Below are 16319 nucleotides of genomic sequence, written 5' to 3' on the forward strand. Positions count from 1 at the left end.
GCCAGCGGCGCTCTTTGATAACCTCACGCTGCTCGCCCCGCCCCGCTGGCTCCTTTTCCCTAGTCTAAACTCTCAAGAGCCTCAGGCCAAAGCTGTGCAAGGAGTTGCGGCGGAAAGCGGTTACTTTTTACTAGGTTTGTACTCGGCGGACACCCGCCGTAATACAAGTTGAGCGTATTGAACCAGAAAACGATGTTAGTTGCTAAAGCTTTGGTCAGGTTTTTATTTTTGTTTAAGCTGGTTCCGGGACCCTGGTTCTTACTACACTCCCTTCGCCCACCTCAAAATTAACCTTCTAGAGCGGACTCCCAAGTTATCTGTGGCGAAAGCACAGGTTCTTTATTTTTACAATTCATCGCTAAAAATGTCTTCGTAAAATACAGCAAAAAATGAATTTCTTGAAAAATGGGGAAAAGGCAAAATACGAGTCCAGATTTTTCATTATTAGTTTCAATGATCAAAACTATATTTTAATAAATACAGCCAGTATATGAGAGGAAAAACTGTTAATTGAGAATGTAGTAGTAGTCCTTCTTACCGTGGTTTCACTTTCCTTGGTTTCAGTTACCTGAGGTTAACCTCAGTCTGGAAGCAGATGACCCTCCTTCTGAAGAATTATTGGAAGGTCAATAGTAGCCTTACACCATATTACAATGCCTGCATCATTCATGTCACTTTATCTCATCACCTGGGCATTTTGCCATCTCACACCATCACGGGAAGGGTGAGTATAAGGTATTTTGAGAGACCACATTCACATGGCTTTTATTACAGTATATTGTTATAATTGTTCTATTTTATTACTAGTGTTGTTAATCTCTTAGTGTGCCTAATTTACAAATTAAACTTTATCACAAGTATGTGTGTATAGGAAAAAATAGTATATATAGGGTTCAGTACTGTCTGCAGTTTCAGGCATGGAGCTGTTGGGTGGGGTGGTGCTGCTGGGTCTTGGACCATATTCTCTAAGGATGAGGTCGGGACTACTGTAAGTGATTAACAGCATCATTTTTATATTCCTAACTTTTTAGATATAGATAGATATAGACAGATATATGAAGTCATTATATTGTATGCCTTAAACTGATACAGTTTTATAAGTCAACTATATCTCAATAAAACTGGCGGGAGTAGGGGAATGGGGAGGAGAAGAAAAAAAAAGTTATCCAAAATCCCCCGTCACAGGAGGGGGGGGGGATGCCTCCGGATAGCATTTGAAAACCACTGCCTTATGCTACCTCACAGTTTCTTTTATTCCATTTCACATCAAGAGGCTGAATTCACCTCAGTACTAGTGAATACTCCAGCTCTTGGCTGCAAGAAAAGAGACTCGATATATAACAATATAGCTGGCCTTGGAACTGGAAGATAAAGGCACTGACAACATTCCCAGAGTAGATCAATTCCCATTTTATTACTTCACAGTAGAAATAATGGCAGGGTATGCAAAAGTAGCTGGGACAAACTAGCTATGTGACCCTAGTCAAGTTACTAGCCTCTGATCCTTAATATTCTCATGGGGGAAAATAGAGTCTAATAATAACTATGTGTCAAATGAGACACCAAAAGTGCTTTCCACAGTGCTCAGCACAGAGTAAGCATTTAATAAACATTAATTATTAGTAACAGTAATTATCACTATACAATATTATCTCTAAAAAAGAAGGAAGTGAGAAAATTCCAGTGTTGATCAAAAAAGAAAATTCTGATGTTGAATTTAGGGAGTTTCTTAGATCTTAGTATTCAAACTATGTATCACAAAATCAGGCTCCCAATTAATATCAGAGTAAAATACTATAATTTTTTTCTAACTTCTGAATGATAACATACGAAGATCACTGTTACAGCCAGCATAATAATAATCTCAGGTGAGATTCATCAGTAGATGCTAAAACTATTGGGTGAAAGTTTGATTTAGAGGTGGACATTTACACCACCTTAAAACACTTCATCACAGACTATTTTTGAATTACGAAAGTAAAAATGGTAATCTTACAATAGCAAAATCTGTTAGATATAGAACCAGTTGTTCTATTTTAGTACCACTAATGAGACAAACTGACATCACATGCCTCCTTTCATGATGCACTAAGAAATACTGCACCATCATTTAATGTATTATTCCTGCCAAAAGGGCATTATTTGAATCTGATCCTCAGAAAATATTAAACACACCCAAAGTGAGGGACATTCTTTAAAAAAATTCTATTTCAGAAGTGTTAATGTCATGAAAGGAAAAAAGAGAAACTGTCCTAGATTGAGAAACTAGAGAGACACAGCAGCAGAAGGCAATGCATGATCCTGGATTGAATCCCAAATCAGTGAAGAAGAAAAACTCTATAAAGAATATCATTGGGGCCGTTGGTGAAATTGAATATAGATTTTATATTGAATATAAAATTAAATATATGTATTAAATATATGTTAAATGTTTTGTGTTTGAAAATTGCACTATGATTATGTTAGAGAATGTTCTTGCTCCCAAGAGATGCATGCTAAAATATTTAGATTAGGGGTAAAGGGCCATGTTGTCTTCAATTTACTCTCAAATGATTTTGAAAAATACTAATAGTAACAATAATAGTAATTATATTGAAGAGCGATATCAAATGTGCAAAGTGGTTTATAATTGGTGAATCTAGGTGAATTGTATGAGAGAGTGTATTGTATTATTCTTACAAGTTGCTAAATGTAAAATACAAAGAAAGAAAGGAAGAAAAGAAAGATATAAAGTATATCTTTAAGTATAAAGGAAGAAAAGAAAGAAAGAAAGAAAGAAAGAAAGAAAGAAAGAAAGAAAGAAAGAAAGAAAGAAAGAGGAAAAGAAAGGGAGGGAGGAAGGACAGGAGGAAGGAAGATGGATGGGAGACCAGAGAGGAAGAGCCTTCTCTGAAACGTAGCAGTTTTGCTCTGTGGGTGGGTTGTTTACAAAATTCCCATCTTGTTTGTGAGTTTTAAGGACTGGGATGAAAAAATTACCACAGGTTATGGTCTATGTTCTGCGAAATATTACTTTGCAGAATATTGCCTGTTGCCACCCCAATGCCCTCCCTCAATTTTGAAAAGTAAACTGCAGATTATACTAACGTTAACAATTACAGTAGTAAGCTTTGTTTCTCTCTTTGTTTCATATATCATGAATTAAAAAATAACTGAACTTGTCCACACCAGCATTTGGAAGCATATTCTCATTCATTAATCTCATTTTTTAATCACTGAGCCAAAAGTAGCCAAATCACTCTCTCCCTTCTTCTCAGGCTGGATAGTGAGAATAAATAAGCAGGTGAGGCTGCTCTGCCACTGAGCCTCCCCACACTCCACTCGTCTTCCAGCCGAGAGGGACTGATGGAGAGTAAGCTTTGCTCAGACAGGTAAGTACTAAAGGATGGAAATCCCTGCATGTATGCCCGGCTCCACTTGGGGCCCTGACTTGCTAGCTCAGAAGACAATCTGCAATCTAACTCCACCTGATTTGACTCCTGCTATAAGAAACAGAAATATTCCAGACAATAAGAATTTAGGAGCAAATTAGGCTTAGCACAGGGGAGGTCATTAGTATTTCATGACACCCTGGAAGAATACCCAGATGTTAAGAATATTCTATCTTGAAGCCAATGGTAAGAGATTCTAGGGAATAAGCAATTGATGCTATCGCCATCTCTACTGTTTATCTAAATAACCTAAATAAATAAACCACTTCCTCTTCTGTTTGTGCTTTTTCCTTCCTTTCCTTTTTTTTTTTTTTTTTTTTTGTTGTTGTTGTTTGGTTTTGTTTTCTGGGTGTCAAAGAATATTTGATTCATTTGAAACATCTGGTGGAATGGGAAAATTTAAGCTAGGTTGTCAGCTCATAAGTCATTCTAAATACACAAAAAAGTTACATTTCTTCCCGTATTGTCCTAGTCCCTTCACACTGCTATAACAAAATGCCACAGACTGGGTGCCTTATAAACAATAGACAGCTACTTCCCACAATTATGGAGTCTGAAAGTCTGAGATCAGGGTGCCAGTAAGGTTGGGTGAAGGCTGTTTTCCAGTTTTAGGCTGTCAACTTCTTGTGTCCTCACTTAGGGAAGGCAGAAGGGAGTTCTTTCAGACCTTGTTAAAGAGGGCATTAATCCCATCATAAGGACTCCTCCTTCATGACCTAATCACCCCACCAAGGGCCCAGCTTTTAGTATCACCTTGGGCATTAGGATTTCAGCATATGATTTTGGGGCAGACACAAGCATTCAGACCATAACACTCATCTTCACTTCACAGTGCTTTATTTTCCTAAGTTATTTACATCAAAAAATGGAATAGGGGCACCTGGGTGGCTCAGTCGGTTAAGTATCCGACTTTGGCCCAGGTCATAATCTCACAGTTCGTGAGTTTGAGCCCCACATCAGGCTCTGTGCTGACAACTCGGAACCTGGAGCCTACTTCAGATTCTGTGTCTCCCTCTCTCTCTGCCCCTGTCCTGCTCATGCTCTCTCTCTCTCTCTCAAAAAATAAATAAACATTAAAAACTTCTTTAAAAAATGGAATAAAGACAGGATTTTAAAACCTTCCTAGAATTAGCCAATTGAACAAATAACTGATAATTCAGTGCTTATTTAAGAAATTGATTCCTGTCATACTCCTTAAAAATACCCTGAAACCTTGCCACATAATAAAAAAAAAAATCAATGTTTATAGGCATAATGACAATAAATATATTATTACTCAGAATGAATCAGTTCTATGAATTGCATGTAGCTTTGTGGCTCCTGCCATTCCCACATGAAGAATAGTGATCAAGGAATGACAATCAAGGATGTAAAGGGAAAGGGCATTTTTAGATGATCCATGACTCAGAAATCAGTCCTCATCAATGGTGTGGACATGTGTGATTCAGTTAAGCACTCTGTACCTAGTCTATAAAATCTTCAAAATCATAATTTCCAAACTACTAATTGCCTTTCCTAAATTTTATGACAGAAATTAGGTGCTATAGTTTGCAATTTAAGGCTTTGAAAATGTTTCTATATGTATTCCTTACAATGCCAGGCCCTACCTCGTTTTCAACATTGTAAGATGGGCCTCTGTTATGAGAAGGCAAAACTGTTGAAAGAAACAGGTCAATGCATTTTTAGCCCTCTGTGTCTGTGCCGTTTTCCAGGTGACTTTGCTATTCCTCCCATCAGGATTTAGAGTTTATTTTCCCACCCCATGATTATGAGTTTGGCCATTTGCTTTTTTGGGCGAATGGAATACTAATGGATATGATGCAAGAGGAAGCTTGAAAATCTGGGCTTGCTTTGTTATGCTTCTGCCATCACAATGAGAAAGATAGGCCCAGCTAGCCCATTGTCCTAGGAGGAAGGTGAGAGTCACATGGAGCAAAACCCAGTCATCTCATTAAGCCCAGCCAAACTAGCTGTCTTACAGCTCATGCCCAGACACACAAGTGAGCCCAGTCAGGATCAGAAGTAGTCCAATTTAGCTGAATTTAAACACCAGAGAAGTAAATATATAGAGTTGTATGCCCCAATCACACAATTTTGGCACTAGCTAATGGCCACAGTTCTTAAAAATATGTGAAAGGGAAGAGGAGTAAGTTTGGCTTCTTGGAAAGTGTTAATTCTCCTAGACATTAAGAGTTATTTATTAAACCAAAAAATGTAAAGGTGAAAAAAAAAACTGTAAAGGTAACTTACCCCCAATATATAAACTACATATTCAGTGGGGCTTATTTCATAATATTATAAAAGTAATAGTGGTGAAATATAATACTGCTGAAATAGATGAAAACTTTATTTTTTTATCATAATGCTGCGTGTCTGTTTGAAGGTATACATCTGTGTGTCATGAGGAAGGCAGAGAGTAATTACCATCTGACAATGCATTACTGTCCAGGTATTCATGTGAGCATTCTGTAATGCATCAAAACTATTTTTGTTTCATTAATTTATTAATTAATTTTTAGCTCAAATAATGAATATGTGCATTGTACACAGTTCTACTGATTATACAGACAGCAAACTTACTTATTCCTTTTTTCCACAGATCCTAATAACCTATTTTGCATACTTTAAAGAAGCCCCTGTAACCAACTATGGTAGTCATCTAAACATAGTAGGATGATAAAATCAGTTAAAGTAACATAGTTAAAATAAAATTTGGTAGTAAATTGTGTAAGAAATGTCTTGATTTGTACTACAGTTTGAAAATCGGAAGAAAAAATATTATTAAAAACTTACTTTATTATATATTAGTAAAATTCTGCTTATAACTGCAACACACTAATTCTTAGAATGAAGAAGGACAGATTCAAATATTGGTTGGGATTTTTGTTTAAAATATTTCCAACAAAATTATGAGATGCTAAATACAATGTGGTATCCTGAATTGGATCCTGGAACAGAAAAAAAATTGGAAAAATTGGTGAAATCTGAAAAGCTGGACTTTAGTTAAAAGTAATGTGTAAGTGTCAATTTCTTAGTTTTGACGAATGTATCTTGGTAAGTTAAGAACTGACAAGTAAGGGGAAACTGGTAAGAGGTAGAGACAAGACCTCTGTATTATAGTTGCAATTGTTCTATAAATCTAACATATTCCAAAATTAAAAATGTACTTCAAAATTGTTGGATGGCATGACATAACCACAGAGATTCATTTGTGCAGAAATATGTGAAGACTGTACCAATTTTCCCAAGGGCCTCTCTTAGTCCCTTGAGACAAATCTTTCTCTTTTAAAGCACCTATCCTATCATAATCCTTGTAGATTCTCTCCTCTTTAATGATAACTAGTCTAACTCTGCCAGTCCTCATTTGTCCATGACTTTCCATTTTTTCCATCACTTTGCTCAACTAAAATACAGCATCCTTTGCAATATTTGTGATTGCACTTTGCAGTCAACCTGCTTTTCCCACACTGGGCATTTGGAAGGTGATAGACTCTAGAGTAAGTGGGGAGAGAGAGATGTTTGAGGGAAGACTAATTTTACATGTTTGTTTATTTATTTTAAATAAAATATTCAGCCTCATAACTGTAAGAATACAGATAATTAATGTTGGGAAGGCAGGGAACCCTGTATCTCCACTTTTCCTACACTGTAAGTACATTAAAAAATTAAGGAAACAAAATAGCCAATGAGAATTGGCAAACAATGAAAAAAGGAAAAGTTCCCAACAGAGAAATAAACAAGGAATACAAACTGTATTTAGAGATTTTCTTCCATGGAGCATGATGTCATGACTGTCAGAAGCATGTGACCTTAATGACTAAATCCCTCTCTCCCACAGTCTGTGGCTTCACAGGAGGCAGGAATTTACATAGGCAAAAAGAAGTCACAACATAAGCCCATACCCAATTATAACGTGGTTCCCCAAACATGCTTATGTTAATTTTTTTCAGATTGTCACAAAAGATTAGACCATTAAAAATGCTAATTCTCACAGAATTTGAGTCCAGGAAAATTTGTCTTTGGACCCCAACTTGAGACACATTGCTTTAAGAGTTTAGTGGGGGGGGGGTGGGATGACTGGCTGGCTTAGTCCGTAGAGCATGCAACTCTTGATCTCAGGGTCATGAGTCCAAGCCCCATATTGGGCATAAAGCTTAGTTAAAAAAAAAAAAAAAAAGTTAGTAGACAAAACTCAGTGTGGTATAATGGTACAAAGCACAACTATAAAGTTAGAATTCCAGGTGGTAACCTTAGCACAGAACTTCTGGCTGTGTGAATTTCTACAAGTTACTTTTCCTCTCTGTGCTTTAGTTCCCTCACCTGTAAAAGGAGATGATAATTGTAACATCCTCATAATTGGTTTGCAGGATTAGATGAGATAATCTATAAAAAGAAGGTAAAATTGCACCTGGCAATTGGTTCTTCCTACTCTGCCTTAGTGCTATATACACAGCCAGTCTTATGCCAAAGAGGAGGAAGCTGTTAAATTAAGTATTATAGAGCCTTTAAGATCCACTTACTTTGTTATTCTTTAAAGGTTTTACAGAGCTTCTGATAACACTATTTTTGCTCTTCTTCACACAGTGGGCAGCTCCCTTCCTATCCACACTATCCCTTTAGTTCCCAAGAGGAAGCTATGTTATATGCAGATAAAAGTACCAATTCATTTCTGGCTCAATTCAATCATAATCATATTGTCAACTTTACAAGATGTTAATTACGGAATAAGAGACAATTGGTTGTGTTTTACGAGGCTGTGCTGACATGCCTAGTATGCCCAAGTGAGTGAGCCAGGAGGTTGAAATGCAAGTGCTTTGGGCCGCTCCTCACTGTGCATTAATGGCTCAATTAAACACACCTTAAGGGAGCATTTCTTATTCCATTGTGGATGTTTAGTAATTTGTTTTGTTTGGAGATTTTGCCCTGAGCCAGTCCTCTGAGGCTGAAGGAATTCTAAAGCTGTATTTCCAAACATGTTCCAATGTTACCTGGAAAATCTTTCACTGCAGTCTGTGGCCTTGATTCTTCTCAAGACCACTGAGGAGCAGGGTCATTTTTAAAGCACCTCCACAACCACCCTTATAACTGATTTGGACCAAACAAACACACTTGAAGAAATGCTAGAGTGTCTTATTTCTTCACAAAGGATCCCATCTCTACTATTTCAGTCAACATTTATGTGAACATTTTCCCACTTTTCTTTGCTCTCTAGAGCATCATTGGTTCAGATCTCATGGCTGAAGTTCACACAGAGATTCACTATAGTCTTTTTTTTTTAATATAAAGCAACAGAAAAATATAGTTCCAGGTTAATGTTTCCAATATCGGCTCCTTTTTAAAATTAATAGCTACATAATCAAATCAAAATGTCATTTTTAAGGAGAAAAAAATAGTGTGAAGTTCTTGTGATCTTAAATAATTGTGTTCACTACTTAATAAGTATTTGAACTTGAAACTTTTCCTTACCTGTCATGTGTAATTGTTGCTCTGTCTTAACCCTGGCATCACACTCTGTTCCGGATTCCTCACCCTTCTTCAAGGAACAGGAGGGGACATTCACAGTAGAAAAGACTTCTTGACTTTGCCCTATATTCTCCACCCCTCTAGAAGGGGACAATGTTGAAGTGTCAGTACTAAAAGCAAAACATAAAATAGATGTTTGAAACAGCAAAAATAAGATGTTTAAGAAGCATAATTAGAAGCAATGACTCCACAGTACTTCTAGTTCCCTGTCTCAAAGTCATTAGTCCTTAAAGCTTGATAACTAAACAAAGAACCCACCAGATATGGCAAAGAACCAGAATCTCACATATTAACTCACATCAAGCCCTCACATAACCTTTAAGAGCCTTATTCTTGGCATCTCATTTATTGAGCACTGACTATAAGCAGAATCTTCTGCTACAATACCCTGTGTGGTGAGAAGCATGGAAATGCTTTGCAAATGTCCTCTTTCCTTCTCTGATATTCACAAAACAAGATGATAAATCCATCTTGGTACCACTCTTGCAACTTGTCTCCAAGGGACCCTCAGGAATATGTTCTGTTTTTCTCAGTGGTTCTTCAGAGTTCCCATCTCTTCAAGCTTTAGTGTCTAAGTCCTGCAAGTGGTTGCTTGAAAGACCTGATCATTTCATTTCTAACTAAGAACTAAAAATATCTTCACCGGTTATAAACCCAAACCTGTTGAGTCAATGGCTAGATTAACTAGCCCCATCAATAGAATATCATGCTTCATTTCAATATACTTTCTAAAAAGCTGTTTTCTTTTCACTTGGAAGTCTATCATAAAAAAATATATATATAATAATCTTGAAAAGAAAGAAAATTAACTGGACAATTGACCAGGATATATTATAAAAATAGGTAGAGTAACATTTGTTTAGAGAAAAAGTATTCTGTATTTAGAAAATAGAACAAACACCCCATTTGTCTCATTTGATTTTCTTTCAAGGTCTAGCTAAAATTCTCTAAAGAACATAGTTGTTTTGTTTTTTCTGCAACAGAACAATAGGTAGCCCACAAAGTTAATATTCATGTATACAGTTTATTATAAAGGAAGCTTTAAACATTGCTATCACCATTTTGTGGATTGAAAAACCTAGCCACATACAGTTTAGATCCTATGACCTGTCCTTAGTCAAAATGCATAATACTAAAACGACTTCTTCCCGAGGGCAAAATGCATTCCACTCAGTGCTCTGTACTGCTCTTTCTGGTAGATTTTCTGGAACGCACACATCTAGGCAGCTCAGAGTCCCAAATCCTAGACGATTAAATGCATCCTTTACTTAAGTAGTAGACAAATGCACATGAACTTCTGTTTACCACTGGACCACAAATTAAAAATAAAAGAAAAAGGAAGAAAACATTTGGATATGTCTAGCTTTGGCAATTCAATTAATATTAGAATTATTCTTCATCTACCCATATACCACTTAGTCCCTTAGGTCCTTTTTCTCTTCTTTCTTTCTGTTCTTTTTTCAAGAAATAAACTCAAAATAGCTCATCACAATAGCAACGACTACGTGGTTGGGAAGAAGGAGCCCAAGTTTGATGTTGCTTTGTTTTTAACAGAATGGAAAAAAAAATCCTAAACCCAAACCTTGTAATTCAACCCAACTTGTTGCTACCCTCTGATTAAAGCATTTTGTAAAATAACAGATAGGAAGCTGAGATGTGCATTGAGATAAAGATGGTTAACATAGATCAAAAGGAATTGTACATATGTCAGTTAGATTAAGTGACAGGATGTGGGGAAGTGGTAGGTCCCATATCCAGTTACTTTATGCACGAGTACATTTGCTGAATACAGGTACTCTAATAGGCTAGCCACACATAGACGGAAACCAGGGAGATTAATAGTAAGCAATCTATAATGGTTAGAGTGTTTGTTCTGGTATGGATCCAAGACCACATTTCTCCTAATTAGTAATATTACTGTAATTTTTTATAACTGTCTATCTTGCCCTGCTCAGAATAGTAAATTATCTTTGAATCTTTCATCTGACATTTCTGAGGGGGTCAGTCTTATGTTGTGAGTACTCTATATACCGCATACATAAACTTAGTAATTATAGATATTTCCCCAACCAATTAGAAGGAAAAATATTTAAAATATTCTCCTCCGGCCCCTAAAAAATTCTATCTAGGGCATTCTAGGAGACAAAAGGGACAAGTAATATAAAATAATGTCAAAATCAATGGACCCCAGAAAAGAATATTTAGTTGATTTTGAGGTGAAGTGGGATTGGGGAGAAGAGAGGATAAGAAGCAGGAATAGTTTACTTGCTAAGTAAAATGGAAAAGTCATACAAGGATTATTTTTCTGGAAGGGTGAGTTACAACAGATGAGTATTGCTTAAGACCACAGTTAATGCCACATATTTCTTTGGGATGCCATTCATATATTACTATTCATAATGAAGGTGATCTTGGCTAATCAAGGCCAGGCTATATATCAGAGAAATTAAAAACCCATGTTAGGGAAATTCTATGGGGTTTAATAAATGAATTGCTTCCTTACTTAATGTAGTCACTAAGATCTAAAATTCTAGACCTGGAAAGGCCTTCTTGTTTAACTTATGAGACCTTACTAACCCCAGTTTAGTTATAAACAAATCACATCACCCGTTAGCTAAAACAATTGCATGCCCTTAATAATCCAACAGGCCAGGACTAGGATGAGGGGAGTGAGGCACTTGCCTCAGGCACAAACTTAAAAGGGGCCAGGTGAAGGAGTTGCCAAAGCCTCAGTAGTCAAGATAAATAATATTTCAACTTTGTATACCCAAATCCCTTCCCTGTTGAATCCTATCTTTATTTAAAATTTTGTTATATTGTTCATCATAGATTTTTTTTTGCATTGACTTTGTTTTTTTTTAAATATTATTTATCTTGATAACTGATATTTTTTGGGACTTAAATTTTGTACCCTAATGCAACTACTTAACTCACCTCACACTAGTCCTGGACCTGTAAACCCATTCCACTATTTATATAATTTCAGACTCAGAAATTTCTTTCTTACGTCTAACTGAGGGTTTCTCAAACTTGGCACTATTGGACATTTTGGGGCCAGATAATTCTTTGTTGTGGGGACTGTCCTGTGAATTATAGGATGTTTAGCAGCATCCCTGGCTTCTACCCACTAGATACCAGTAACGCCTCCCTTCCCTTTCCACCAAAAATGTCTCCAAATTAATCCTGGTTCAAAACCATTAATCATCCCAAAGTCTCTCATGCTAAAAACCATCCCATATCTTCCTGTTATGTCCTCAGTAAAGATAGAAAGCAGCTTTTCATCATCCTGTAAATAACTCCATGAGATTCTTTGCTTTGTAGAGTGTGTGTTTACTTTATAATCTGATTAGAGTGATGATAATCATGTTAGTATGTCTAGACTTACCAAGGTCAAACCTCTGGCCTCTGTAAGGTTTATTTGTGTCTAGTATCTAACATCTCAGTGGGCCACTTGGCAATCTGAAGCAGTAGCTTCTTCCAGAAGTTCCAAGATGTCTTGTAATTATAACCCCTTTGTCAAACTGTAAACTCAGCTCCCTCATTGAATTAGGACAGAGAGATTAGTTACACCCAGCCACATTTCATTCTCTTCAAAGTGAATTTCATTTTGGAATTTATCAATAATCTTTATGTAAGCTATCATATCTTCTTCCATATCAGAAACTAAGATTCTAATGAGTCAGATTATATTAAATAATTCAGCAATTCAACTTCCTCTGTGATCTTAGTTTCATAAGTACTACAGTTTGGGGAAGCCATTTTGCATGTAATGAGCAGGAAAGATATTTAGTATTTTTTCTTATTATTATTCAAAAGCTAAATTCATTACAAATGTTTTAGAATTAGACCTGGAAATCAGAGTTAGACCTGGACATCAAATTTACTTGGAAGGTAAAAATCCATTTCTGGATTCTAGTATAGTAGCAACATACTGAAAATTCCCCATGCAATTCATCCATGCAAACTGCAGTATGAATCATAAATAGGTAGTCAGATAGATGAGCTAGAAATCATTCTTCCCAATGATACACAATCTGCCACCTTCATCCTCTACTCAGTTGAACTTTCATAAAATTCTGGACACATGTGGGATTTTTTTTTCCAGGTAGGAATATAGGAACCTATATGCAAGACAATGGGTTTGGATATTATACCAGCCAAGTGTCTTGGCTACAAGCAACAGAAACTAACTCTGGCTGACTTAGTGGGGAAAAAAAGGGGAAAAAAGATTATATATATTTGTTACTGAATTATTAAATAATTCAAGGACATTCCAAAAAGATTTGAACCAGGCTAGAAAAGGAGACCAAACAAAGGAGCTAGGCAGCAAGTGGATCCCAGCCAAGAGCACACCACTTAACCAATGTGGTGAGGAATCCACCACCACCGCCCCTACCACTGAACAACAAACAGATGCTGCAGGTCACCCAGTAGCCACAGACACTGGATTTGGATGGCACTCCTCCTGCTACCACCATTTCGATGCCTCTGGATTCTCCACTGTCTCTGTCTCTTTATGTCACCAGCTCCCAGTTCAAAGTCACCAGCAGGTGCATCTGTTTTGTCAAGCCCGGTCAAGTGCCTGCATCCTAGCTGCAAAGGAGGCTGGGACAATGTCTGAACTTTTCAGCTTTTAAAGTGGCAGGCAGGCAGCCAAGAAAATAACAGCTATCCATTATAGATATATAAGGTGGTAACTAATAGTAACAGATGAAATCTTGGGCTCTGGAGTCGGATTATCTGAATCTGAATTTACGCTCTATTACTAGCTACGTGACCTTGGGCAGGGCAAATTACTTAAATCCTTAATCATTTCTATTTCCTCACCTTTACGACAGACCCTTGTGAGGCTTAAATAAAAACATCCATGTAAAATTGCCTAGCATGGTATATGTTACATAGTACTTCTATATATTTATATTCATGTGTGTGTATGTATGCCAGTATGCAACACTGAAAACAAAGATAGAGCTTTCTCTACCTGTATTTACTTCCTCCTTTTATAAACATCTACCAAATACTAAGACAATATTTAACATATCTCAGACTTTTCATTTAGTTTAATGCAGGACAAGGTAACTAAACTTAACTTTGATTTCCCCTACCCCTCCACTTAAAGCATACATGATCTAGCAGAGCAAAACGAATGAAAAAATCATCATAATCCAACATATGCTAGAGAGCATAAAAATGGAAATTCAAAGAAGGACAAGATTAGTTTTGTCTGGGGAGCTAGGAAAGTCATTATAGAAGGAACTTGACAGGGAACGTGAAGAACAGATAATGAACTTCTTTAGACAGTAGAGGGAGGACTTCTGCCAGGCAGTGAGAAAGAATACTCTCAGCACAGCTGTGTAAGTGCATGGTCTGCCTGGGAAAGGGGAAGAGTTGGTAAGGACAAGAGCAAGGGATTGGATTGATGGGAAGGTAGAAAAAAAGATGTACTGAGAAAGACAGACTAGGGCCATAATGTTAAAACCATACCAGACCTGACCAAAGTCCCTGGCAATGTGTCACATCATTGAGATCAGTATCTTAGGTGATTCTTTATTCCTGGTAACATTTTTATTTCATTATGTAGAACTAAATCAACTAAGGCTGACTTAAGCAAAACAATGGAATAGGCAGAGTTTGTCCCAGACTTTCCTTTTGTTGGGTCTCCCTTTCCCTCTTAACCTCTATCCCAGGTCCCCAGGGCCATTTGGAAAGTCTCTGCCTGTACATCACAACCTATGTGATGCTGCCAGAGGCTTTAAGCCTTTACTAGTGCTCCCAGCTCCATGCCTTGTCATTCTTCTTCCTTCCCCACACTTGTCAGAGCCCCGGTTTCTGTTTAATTGACAAGACTGAGGATGTGCTAAACAGATAAGCCAGTTTCAACTGCAGTTCTGGTCCACAGCTCTTCCTCATAACACATTGCCCTAATAGTTGCAGTGGGCCCCCAGAAACAATAGGAGCAGTTCTCCACCTTCAGTTTCTGTTAGCTGCTAGATCTACATTTTCCCAACCTCTCCATCCCCCACCCCCAGCCACAGTTAGAGCATGTGCTCTAATAAGGACAGAAGCTCTTTTATAGCCCACAAAATTTGTAGGAAAGCTCAAACAGGATTGTTCTAGAGAGTCTGATATGAGTGATTGCTTCCTCATTTCTTTTCAGGAAATAGAAGCAGCTCTGGGCTGAGGACTCATTCTGCTCTTCCTTTCTGGATGTACAGTTTGGGCTCAATTTCTCCAAGACCATTAACCCAGTAATCTGAGCTCAGTGGCTCCAGCATCCACATGACTGGAAACAGAAGGGTTTCGCCTCTTGCTGTTGGAGGGGTTTAACACACTGTGGAGCTTAGTGGATTTCTTTCAGGTTTTGTTTCAGCTGCCAAGAGCTCAGGGACTCAAGCATTTTAAAAAGCTCAAGGAATGTCAGAGAATTGAGAAGGGACCCAGGGAATTGGTGTTTGCTGAGCTATTGCTGGTGTGCCTGGGATGGAGAACAAGGAGGCCTAAGAGATGTGGCCCATCCTGAAGATCTGGCTGAGAGGGCTTTGTGCTGCAGGTCTAGCCTCTTTAGTAATCTTCTCTGGTAAGACACAAGGGATGGATAAAAATGAGCAATTATACTTGAGACAGATCTGTTCCTTCAGTGGCAATATATTTTCGTCACATGCTTTTCTCTTCACAGCAAGCAAATGCATGTGGAGCCAGTGACTATGAAGTCGGTCATATTAAATTTACTCAGTTTTCTTCAAGTCTTCAAGCGTGAAGCGTTGCAAACCTTCATATGTATACTAGGGAAAGAAAGGAAGAAAAAAAAGAACTCCACCACAAGGCCTAAGGAAAAGGCTGTGGAAAGAAAACAGCAAGATAAAGCAACACAATTTCAAATCTTAATCTCCTGAAATGGTGCCTTTAAAGCCGCACTTTCCACATTTCTGAGTGGAGCCCGTCAAAACTCCGTGTCAAATCATGTTATAACCTTGCTTCTTATCTGTTTGTGATAGCTTTCAAGGGCCAGTAATTCCCCCATATGTGGCAGAAAAGTTGTTGGTAGAGATTTGCGCACTTGACTAAGCTTCCTGCATTGCTTTTTGTGCAGTGCTGGTGAAGGACAGAGATTTGTTCTCCCTTTCAGAACTAAACATGCAACTGCCAACGACACAGTCAAGAAGCAAACCAGAATCACTCACTTGGTCAGGTAATCTACAGAACGATGACTTAATATTATATATACTCTCTTCTTTTGTCCAGTAAAACACATAGATAGGTAGAATGCCCCTGCCTTTTTTCAAGTAAAAATTAACAGACAAGACCCCATTATTGAGGGAGTGCCTTTTGGTACCCTCTCCCCAGATGCCCTCCTTTGGCACACCT

General features: G+C 37.6%; 1 long non-coding RNA gene across 1 annotated transcript in view; it reads left to right on the forward strand.

The window, feature by feature from the left end:
• The first annotated feature begins 48 nt into the window (after nt 1-48).
• LOC113603214 (uncharacterized) overlaps nt 49-16319 on the forward strand; it is a 57177-nt gene continuing 40906 nt past the window's right edge. The window contains exons 1-4 of the long non-coding RNA XR_003424755.2: nt 49-134; nt 565-724; nt 15112-15531; nt 15631-16143. This is a non-coding gene — a long non-coding RNA (uncharacterized LOC113603214). The remainder of the gene's footprint in view (nt 135-564; nt 725-15111; nt 15532-15630; nt 16144-16319) is intronic.

This window comes from Acinonyx jubatus, chromosome A3, assembly GCF_027475565.1.
Source record: "Acinonyx jubatus isolate Ajub_Pintada_27869175 chromosome A3, VMU_Ajub_asm_v1.0, whole genome shotgun sequence".
Taxonomy (NCBI): Eukaryota; Metazoa; Chordata; class Mammalia; order Carnivora; family Felidae; genus Acinonyx; species Acinonyx jubatus.